Genomic DNA, 11,330 nt, shown 5'->3' with positions numbered 1-11,330 from the left:
AGGAGCCCGTCCTGGGCTTAACGGAAGATCAGGAGCCCGTCCAGGGCTTAACGGAAGATCAGGAGCCCGTCCTGGGCTTAACAGAGGATCAGGAGCCCATCCTGGGCTTAACGGGGGAACAGGAGCCCGTCCTGGGCTTAACGGGGAATCAGGAGCCCTTCCTGGGCTTAACAGAGGATCAGGAGCCCGTCCTGGGCTTACAGGAGGATCAGGAGCCCGTCCTGGGCTTAACGGAAGATCAGGAGCCCTTCCTGGGCTTAACAGAGGATCAGGAGCCCGTCCTGGGCTTACAGGAGGATCAGGAGCCCGTCCTGGGCTTAACGGAAGATCAAGAGCCCTTCCTGGGCTTAACAGAGGATCTGGCATAGGTGAATTGGAAACCCCCTCATTTTGACCCATTTGGCGCTCCACATTTTGCTCCCTCGTGGTGGGCAGTGTCGCCGGCTCTCGCACCTGGTCTGACGGGTTGCTCTCTGGCTCTCCGTCATCGGTGGGCTTGGGCTTATGCCACGTACCGTGGGGAGATTGTAGGCTGGGCTCTGGGTCCAGAGTGGACCTGGCGAGATCCTCCATTGGGCCGACCGTGAGAGGTGACCAATTTCTCACCAGATTCCACTCTATGAATGCGGCGAAATCCTCCCGAGGACCATCTTCGGGCGACAACGCTCTGCACCTGGAGTTCAGGCTGGCGTGATAAAAGGTGCAGAGCGCGTGGTCCGGGTAGCTGGTGGCATTAGCTATCAAGAGAAACCGTCTGGTATGGTCCTCGAGAGACAGTCCCTCCTGCTCCAGCAGGAGGAGGAGGTATTCGGGGCGACAGAGGGGATCCATGACACACTACGGAAAGAAAAAGACTCTGAAAAAACGGAAAACAAAACGGAGGGAAAACACGCAGTTTTTAACTTTTTAGGTCGGGTCTTCTGTCACGGCTTACGCTGCTGGAAGGAACACGGAGCCGAGGGATAAACGAAACAAGGATTTATTAAATCAAACATAGGCAAGGTAAGTAGCAAATAACAGGTGGCAAGTGGCAAGTGGCAAGTGGCAAGTAACAGGTAACAAGTGGACAAGTAGACAAGTTGACAAGTAACAAGTAGACGAGTCGACCCGACAAAACAGAACAGAAAGGACAAGGCTTTTATACAAAGGATAATGGGGAAACACAGGTGGATGGCATGACTAAATTAAGAGGGACATGGAACACATGCGGAAATGACTAGACACACCTGGGAACTAATCAAACCACATAGAGACAGAAACTGGGTCACAGGGGCAAAAACACACAAAATGAGACCAGGTGTGTGACACCTTTATTGTGGTATGGCCAATATCAAAATTAAAATGCCGACATGTTTCGACCGCAATGGTCTTCCTCGGGGCAAGGTGATAATCACAATTGGTGTGCTCACACATAAAAACACTCCAAACCACTCCCATCATCAATAAGCAATTAGTGGACTAATTAAGTTCAATATCAAGATACGGGTAATCAGGTGTATGAGATCAGGACCTAAAAAGTAAAAGACAAAAAAGGGACAATGCAAAAAGAACAAAATTTATGTTATTAACATACACATATATACATACATGCAAACAAATACCTACATATAGTAATATTAAAGTAACACAAAACAAAGATAGTAAATACAAATTAAATGTATACCCCAAACTATATCATAAAAAACATTTGAACTCTATATCCTCATTCAAACCTGGGAAATTAAGTGCATCCAAACGATGGATCCAAAATGACTCACGTTGGCTCAATTTACGAATCCTATGACCACCTCTATTTAAAGGTCTAACATGTTCTAAAACCTCAATTTTTAGTAGAGAATCATTTTTGTTATGTTTATCTAAGAAATGTGTGGCCATATAGTAGTCTGGATTATTGGTACGAATAGCATACTTATGTTCAGCTAATCGATCACGCAAACGTCTCTTGGTTCTGCCTACATAAAATACATTCTTACATGGGCAAGATAAACGATATATAATGAAGGTTGTGTTGCAGTTAATAAAATCTTTGATTTTGTATACTTTATTGGATTTAAAATCCACAAAGTTTTTAGATGGGATAATGTTACTGCAATGAGGACAATTCATACATCGATATAAACCAATGGGTCTCTTGAGCCAATTTTCTTTTTTCTCAGGAGGAAGATAACTATGAACCAATTTATCACAAAGTGTCGGAGCTCTTCAGTCAACGTAAAGTCAAAATTGTTTATACAATTTCCTGGTATTATTGTAAGATTCATTGATTCATGTTATTCAAAAGTGGGAAAAGTCTTTTATGATATTATAATAACCTGCTTCACCTCAAAAGTGCCTTTTTCTCATTAGAATGCTTTTTCTTATGTCACGGGAGTTCTTGCAATACAAGCACTGCTGGGTAAAACCATGTACCACCCTACACGTTTTCTCATTGAATAACACTTTGTCACTCATAAATATGTCAGATTATGGATGTAATGCATGTTGGGAATTGCATTGACATTGAAAAAAAAAATCTTTCTCATATATGAATATTTATGGGAAAAGATACAAATGAGACATTTGTTGACATACAGTGTGAGCATACACAGACAACAATTCGTGGTGTTGGATGAACTTGAAAAAACTGAGACATAGACTTCTATATTTGATCTCCTTTATAATATCATAGTTGTCAAGGAGAATCAGTTGAAAGAGATCATAATTGTGATTTGTTCACTGAGATGAAAGTGTTTCATTGCTTCCATTAATACACAAAAAATATACTGTAATTCTGCAGGATGACGGGATTGTAACAACCCCCAAATCAAGACAAATTCCCCTGCTATCATGTCATGATAAAATCATACAATAAGACAGTCTTTGTATACATAAAGTTGCAGTGCACCTGGCCGCTCCAAACATAAATGGCCCTCCATGAATAAAAATGAAGCCAAGGTGAAAGCGAGGGTCTGCACCTTTAAAGCAGCCTCATGATGAATGCGTTTGGCAGGCCGGTGGATGATAGAGTGGAGCGAGTGATACGATAGTGCTGGGCTCTTTGAAACCTGGCAGAGCAGGAAGGCATGACTCCACAAGTCCTTCAGCCCTTCATGAGTTAATGTCCTAATCTGTTTTCGGCAGAGCCTTGCAGGCATGCGCAACAGCCAAGGGCAAAAACTAATGAAATGCTCTTTTAGCCAGCCATCATTATTGGTCACAGTTAGAGAGGGAATGTCAACACGGAGGCTATTATCTGCTCTCAATCTCCACAGACTTCCACACAAATGTTCCAGGGCTTTCGCTGCTCCCTCTATCTCTGTCAAAACACCTCCTTCACCAGCTTTTCAGGCAGAAACTGAGAAGGTGTAAAGGCTTAGTAAAAGGGATAGTTCACCCAAATATTAAAATGATCTCATTAATAACTCGTTCCAAACCCGTAAGACCTCCGTTCATCTTCGGAACACAGTTTAAGATATTTTAGATTTAGTCCGAGAGCTTTCTGTCCCTCCATTGAAACTGTGTGTACGGTATACTGTCCATGTCAGTATGTGTGATGTCATCATCAAAGTAGTCCATGTGACATCAGAGGGTCAGTTAGAATTTGTTGAAGCATCGAAAATACATTTTGGACTGAGAGCTCTCGGACTAAATCTAAAATATCTTAAACTGTGTCCTGAAGATAAACGTCTTACGGGTTTGGAACGACATGAGGGTGAGTCATTAATGACATAATTTTAATATTTGGGTGAACTAACCCTTTAAGCCACTGTATTTAGTTCAGATATTATATATCTATAGAAATATATCTATTTTGTTAATAATCATCTTTGCATGTATGAATGAGTCATTATTATTAAATTAAAATATATTTTTTTAACAGTTTCAGTTTCAGTTAATGATGATAACCCTTATTTTTTTTAATTGAAATAAATCAGAAATAAAATATAAATATTAGATGAAAAACTAAATTAGAAACTAACTAACTGAAATAGTTTAAATTGAAGCAATAAAATTACTAACTGGAAGTTAATAGAAACTAAAAACTGAATTAAAACTAAATAGTAATATAAAAAAATTAAAATATCAATAGCACACAACAAAATTACTAAAACAAAAAAAACTAAAAATAAAACAAATACAGAAAATATAAACATTTATGCTAATTTAATTTAGAACATTTTCCATGTTTAATTTTTTTGCATGCAAACCTGAGCTCAAACATACATTTTATAAATTAAATAACGACTTTTTTTAACTGAATATTTAATCTATTGTATCAGTTCAAAATGATGTGAGAATTCAGTTAAAGTGAATTGAATCAAATCTTCAACTAAGTTTCCATGGGGTCAGAAATACACAAAAATATAATGCTAATATTAAGATATAGCTGTCTGGTATGCATTTGCAGCATTTTCTCTTTTCAAATGTATTTCTGCATTGAAAAAAGTACAACAATAAAATATATATTTTAGTACTGAATAAAAGTATTAAATGTCCATACCACCCAGCAATCCAATACACAAAAGCAGCAAGAAAGTAAATCATTAAAAAAACTCTTAGTATCCTGTGAGGGTTGTTCATGACAAAAAGAGCGTAATGAAGTGTAGTTTTTGTGTAGTTGAATACATTTGACATGAATGTTCAGGACGAAACATCACAAATATAGTGGTGCCAACCGACAACATCCTTAACTCTTCCAGAGTCCAGCTCAACAGTATCAAGAATCAGACTTGGCTTGCCTGTCTTTGGGGCTGGCTAGCAAATATCTAGAAATAGATATATTGTGATATGGTTTGATATTTCAAAAGAGCTTGAAATCAAAACAAAGAAAATGCCACAGCAAGTTATAATGGCACAATTAACTTGCCTTTAGTCATAAACTGATGCCTTTTTATCGAATTGTATCAAAATGAAAATTCTGCTTAACCAAATTAATTTCACAAGCTTAAGTGATTTCCTGTTAAAATAGGCTATTCTACAAATTCCCTACAAATGAGTGATAGAAGTCCATCATGGGAACTCTAATAGAAAACTATGATTACTTCTCAGAGTGAATTATCTTTTACAGGACACTAGTTATCTAGCCATAGCTGGCAATTATTAAAGCCTTAATCAAATATGGATGGTCATTTGTTAATTGAATTATTGCAGACCATCAGAGCACCTTTGGGAGGTGAAAAATGAGCTGTGAGATGGAAACTGAGATCTATGCTAGATATGAGCATTAGTAATGATCCTGAGACCTGTGTGGCACTGAGCAGTGATAAACCTGTAGTAGAGAAAAATTACAGGGAACAAAAGTTGATGGCATCGACAGAGACGTGAATATTGAGAGATAACTTAATTTACATGAATACATTTGGCAGACACTTCTAGCCAAAGTGACTTAGAGTGCAATCAGACTATGCATTTAATTGGTTCCAACATTCCCTGGAAATCAAACCAATCACCTTAGTGTTGCTAGCACCGTGCTTCCTTGTTTGAGATACAGAAACATTCGTGTGAGTCTTTTAAATGTAGTTTTCTGCAGCATGCAGCATTTCCACAACTTTTAGATTGTAGATTATAACTATCTGACTAACTGACGCCTTCTAAGGGGCCAAAACGGGATCATCTAAAAGTGATTCAGCTCCTGCTCTATACATCACTCCCTCGTTCCCAACTCTCTCTCTCTCTCTCTCTCTCACACACACACACTCAGAAGAGAGGAAATGGAAGCAGGCAGTGGAAAAACAGTAAGAGATTCAGAGGGGAAATGAGAGGCAACAGCTTGAAACAGCACTTCCTGCCTTTACAGTGTCTTAGAGTGTTTGAAGTATATGCCCAGTCCTCAACAACTGTGTACAGATTAATGCATAAATGTCTTTTGTGTGCTTTTAAATGAATTCTTTTGAGCAGACCTTTTCAATATATATGATATATGATAAACAATCTTAAGATTAACTGAAATGAAATTAAAGCTCCCTCAATTTCTGCACTGACTATGTCACTTTCAGCCCCATATTGTTTTGAATGTAAAAGCATCATTGGAAATATGTGTATTTTATCACATGGCATACTAAAACCACCGAATCCAGTTATTTATTATTAAATGTAATAAATTATTAACATTCACACATCAGGTACTTTCACCCAAAACAACTTGGTAACATAACAGTTATTCAAGGTTCAACATTTGAACATTTATCCATTGCCTAAATCAAACCACTGGTGGACTGCTGAAGGACTTTATAAGCATTAAACTATAAGTATATTAATTCTAAACATATTGTAACTAAAAGTAGAATAAGGTCATAATACTTTAGGTGGTAATAATTAGTTACAATATTTCACAAAGAACCAAAATATTAGATTGGCTAATACATTGACCTTGGGCCTATATAAAACTTGTTAACACTTTAGTTTAGGAACCAGTTCTCATTATTATGTAGTTGCTTATTTGCATGCAGATTACTAGCATAGTGACTATCATTTATTAGCACATATTAATCTCAATTAAAACATTATTAATGCCTCTGCATGACCATGTTTTAGATATATTGATCCCACCCCATAGATAAACTTAGCAACTACCTAAACGTAACAACTAACTAACTATAAATAATCAGCCAACTAGGAGTTTTTTTGAGGCAAAAGTCTTAGTTAATATAATTAGTTTATAGTGAGATTAGGTCCCCAAACTAAAGTGTGACCTAAAACTACATATATTACAACCTAAATGACACAAATCCTGAATCTATGCAAAATTCCCTTTGGCAATCTTTGATGGTGGAAGATTGTTCCTACATGCATTTCAACCCTGTCTCCTTCCCTTAATAACAATATAGGGAGCTTACAATGCCAGATTGTGCATTGTAAATTGTGAAATATGCATGCACATTTTTCAGTGTTTTGTACATTAGGCCCCGGTTCTTCTAGTTTGTAGTTCTAATGATGGATATGTTTTATATACAAATTGATTTCAATATAAGTAATAGTTATTCAGTAGATGATGTATTGTTACAATAGTGCACATATGAAAAGTACTAGTAAACTTCAATTTAATTTGTAACTTTTTCCCCATTCTAATTTCAGTCGAGCCCAGAATCGAATGTGTGTAATATGCTTGCACTGTACACATGCCAATGTTTGTGATGCTGTTAGTTTCATGAGTTTCTTATTTAAGTAGTGTATATTCTGTCCTTCTTCCTATAGGAACACAGCTTGCCCAAATCTGTTCTGGAGATGCAGATGTAACATTTGTCATGTCAATAGAACTATTTGCACTGAATTGATTAGCTGTAGGGCTGAAGGCCTCCCTGTGGCCTTTCTGACAAGAGAGAGTGAAAATGTGTTTGTGAGAGAGGTGGGGGGGGGGGGGTAGAAATGGTGAGCAAGAGATTCACCAAACACAGATTGTATCGGTCGTGTCGCTACTGACGGGGCTCCACTGACTGTGTCTGGACCAGTGCTGTTCAGGGCTGATACTGCACCCTGGAGATCACCCAGATAACAGCACTGGCATCCTCTCTCATTCACACCACAGATGAGGAGGAGGACAGCCTCTCCCCTGGGACAGAGGACCGTTGCATCGAGGGGCAGGAGGGGAAGCTTGAGAAAGGGCAACTGGAGGAGAAATTGAAAAATTTAAATAATCTTCATTAGGTCTGAAGTTAACAAGTCTTAATGTTTAGTTTGTGAAAGAATCATTCTTAGTTCTCTTTGAGAGTTCTGCAAAGCACTTTAGGACTTAAATGTCTTAAAATTTATCTGGCAAAAAGTTAACACTTTATTTTAAGGATCAATTCTCACTGTTATTCTCACTTTCACACAATTCTCACAAGCATGCATATTACTAGCATATTGGCTGTTTATAAAGTGCATATTAATGCCTTATTCTGCATCATCATATTTTAGATCCTGCAACCCTGCCCCAGTGGTTTTCAAAATTATTTAAGAACAAACTTTTTTTCCCCTTTTTTTTTAAACTGATGTCAAGTCAAGTCGTCACTTTTATGTATATAACGCTTTAAACAAAAAAAAAAAAAAAAAATTGTGTCGCAGCAACTGAACAACATTCATTAGGAAAACATTGTGTCAATAATGCAAAATGACAGTTAAAGGCAGTTCATCATTGAATTCAGTGATGTCATCATTCAGCTCAGTTCAGTTTAAATAGTATCTGTGTAATCATCTGCAATCAAGTCAACGATATCACTTGATATTAAGTGTCCCCAAGCAAGTCAGAAATGACAGCGACAAGGAACCAAAACTCCATCGGTGACAGAATGGAGAAAAAAACCTTGGGAGAAACCAGGCTCAGTTGGGGGGCCAGTTCTCCTCTGACCAGACGAAACCAGTAGTTCAATTCCAGGCTGCAGCAAAGTCAGATTGTGCAGAAGAATCATCTGTTTCCTGTGGTCTTGTCCTGGTGCTCCTCTGAGACAAGGTCTTTACAGGGGATCTGGGGCTCTAGTTGTCCTGGTCTCTGCTGTCTTTCAGGGATTTAGATGTCCTTTCTAGGTGCCGATCCACCATCTGATCTGGATACAGACTGGATCTGGTGGCTACGGTGACCTCGGAATAAGAGAGAAACAGACTAATATTAGCACAGATGCAGTAGCATTAGGACTGCCTATGCATAGCGCCCGGGATCTTGTGCAGCGCCCCTGCTAGTAAGAACTGTAGTTGCTGAATTTTGGACAAGCTGGAGTTTGTTTATTAAGTGTGAAAAACAACCACCCAATAAAGCATTACAATAATCTAACCTTCAGATCATAATCACATGGATTAACATTTCTGCATTTGACATTGAGAGCATAGGCCGTAATTTAGATATATTTTTGAGATGCAGAAATGCAGTTTTACAAATGCTACAAACATGGCTTTCTAAGGAAAGATTGCTATCAAATAGCACACATAGGTTCCTAACAGATGACGAAGAATTGACAGAGCAACCATCAAGTCTTAGACAGTGTTCTAGGTTATTACATAGGTCCTATAATTAACACCTCTTTTTAACATGTCTTTTTAGAATTTAGCAGAAAGAAATTACTCGTAATTTTTATATCGACTATGTATTCTGTTAGTTTTTCAAATTGGTATGTTTTGCCGGGCCGCAAAGAAATATAGAGCTGAGTATCATCAGCAGAACAGTGAAATCTCCCATGGGTAACATGTAAAGTGTGAAGAGTAACGGCTGTACTACTGAGCCTTGAGTTAATTTGAAAACTGTAGATTGTACCCTTTTAAGGACATGTTATGTATTTGAATTTATTTTTAACCTTATTTAATAAGATTTGGTTAAATACTCAAATAAAGAGCTGCAAAAGTCTATCATGACCTTTAAAACATTACATTAAAACATACTTTGGAAGGCTAAGTAAATATTGCCATAGGCATAAGTTAGGAAAGAGCAGATAATGGTTTCCCATATAATATGATATTGTTAGATCCACAACCTCACATAATAATCACATGTAAGTAACAGCACAAGCCTGTTCTTGGTTTTTCTAATTCATCTGAGTATTTATAAAGACAGGCCAGTTCCTCTGCTTAAATCTGTTACTGCCCACAAAATGAGTCTCTGCCTTTGAATTTAGAGTGTTCATTAATAGGATATTATATGCTGCAGGACTCCATAGTAATGGAATATTACACACATGATCTGAGGGGTTCTCACTGTCTTATCAATATACTGACATCACACAGTCTATAGGAATTATAAAGTGACAATGAAAATGCAAGTGAGCAGTGAACATTTAGATAAAGTCTAATCACACATAATAAAAATGTAGAAACATCTCATTTGGCTTAACAATGACTTTATTAGTGGTGCTTTGTTTAAGGATCACTATTACTGTTGCTCAGATTTGGGAGGGGGGACATAATCATAAGTATTAAACTTTGTCGGTAACTTGTTTCACATTGTCACTGCGGTGGCACTTTATTTTACAGTCATGTTCTGTATTATATTTCCATATGCTCATACAGACAGCATTTCATTTCTCTTACTGAATGGAAGTTGACTTCACAGCATATCTGCAGGAGACAGACAGCCTTTCTGTCAGCAAAAAGACAGGCGATTTTCAACAGACAGGTGGAGATCAAGAAAGAAAGTCACATACAGCCAAGTATGGTGAGCCATACTCAGAATTCATGCTCTGCATTTAACCAATCCAAAGTGCACACACACAGCAGTGAACACTCACCCAGAGCAGTGGGCAGCCATTTATGCAGCAGCACCCAGGAAGCAGTTTAGGGTTCAGTGCCTTGCTCAAGGGCACCTAAGTCGTGGTATAGCCAGCCTGAGACTTGAACCCACAACCCTAGGGTTAGGAATCAAACTCTCTAACCACTAGGCCACGACTTCCCTGATGCAGAACAAAGATTAGAGAACTTCTAAAAAAAGAGAGGAAATGTGGAAGAAGGGTGGATTTTGTAAAGGGCTCTCTGAATCCCAAAGGACATATGTACAGTATATCAGTCTATCTAAGGCTAATTCATGTCAGAACGAGTATCTCATATGTTGGGAGAGGCCAGGGTGAGCCTGTTAAAAAATAAAAATATCATTTACAAAATATAAGTACAAATCTGAACAGTGTTATTCATATAATATAATATAATAAAATACATATATATATATATATATATATATATATATATATATACATACAAAACATTTTCATATAATTGCAATTAACATGTAATTAATGGTCTGAAACATTACATTCAGTTCACACTGTAATTTACACTAAATTTAAGTAGATATAAAATTTATTTGCTCTCTAAACTTTATCCTCTCTACAGTCAAATAACAATGAAAATGATTGTAATCGTATGTTTAATTTGACATTAATATTAATTTAAAAAAAAAAGCTGGATCAGTGGGGTTCTGGGTAAGGGCACAGTGAGCGTCAGCCAGCAACCCCAGCTGTATCCCAATGACGCATCCCGCGTTTCATTCATCTGCTCACTACTCACCGGGAGGGCGTTGGAGTGGGCGACTGCTCTCTGGTCTGGGGGTCATCATACCTTTCCCTCCTTTAATGTGTTTATGTCTCAATTCAGAGAGGTATTTGAACATCCCGCTGGCGGCAAGGAACCAGGGGAACAACTCCTCACATTAAGTCAAGGGAATTCCACCGCGGCGGATTACACGCTTTCCTTCCGCACCCTGGCAGCGCAGACGGGGTGGACAGATTCACTGCTTAAACTGCTGTATCGTAGGGGGCTGCAAACGCATCTGCAAGGGGAATTGGCGTGTCGCGATGATGGGATGTCCCATGGAAGAACTTATGGAGCTTGCCATTCGCCTCGACAATCTCATCCGCTCTCGACGCACGCCTCTCACATCCAGCTTTTTCACTCCT

Source organism: Carassius carassius, chromosome 4, assembly GCF_963082965.1.
Source record: "Carassius carassius chromosome 4, fCarCar2.1, whole genome shotgun sequence".
In the NCBI taxonomy this organism is placed as follows: Eukaryota; Metazoa; Chordata; class Actinopteri; order Cypriniformes; family Cyprinidae; genus Carassius; species Carassius carassius.
Note: the sequence above shows the minus strand (reverse complement) of the source record.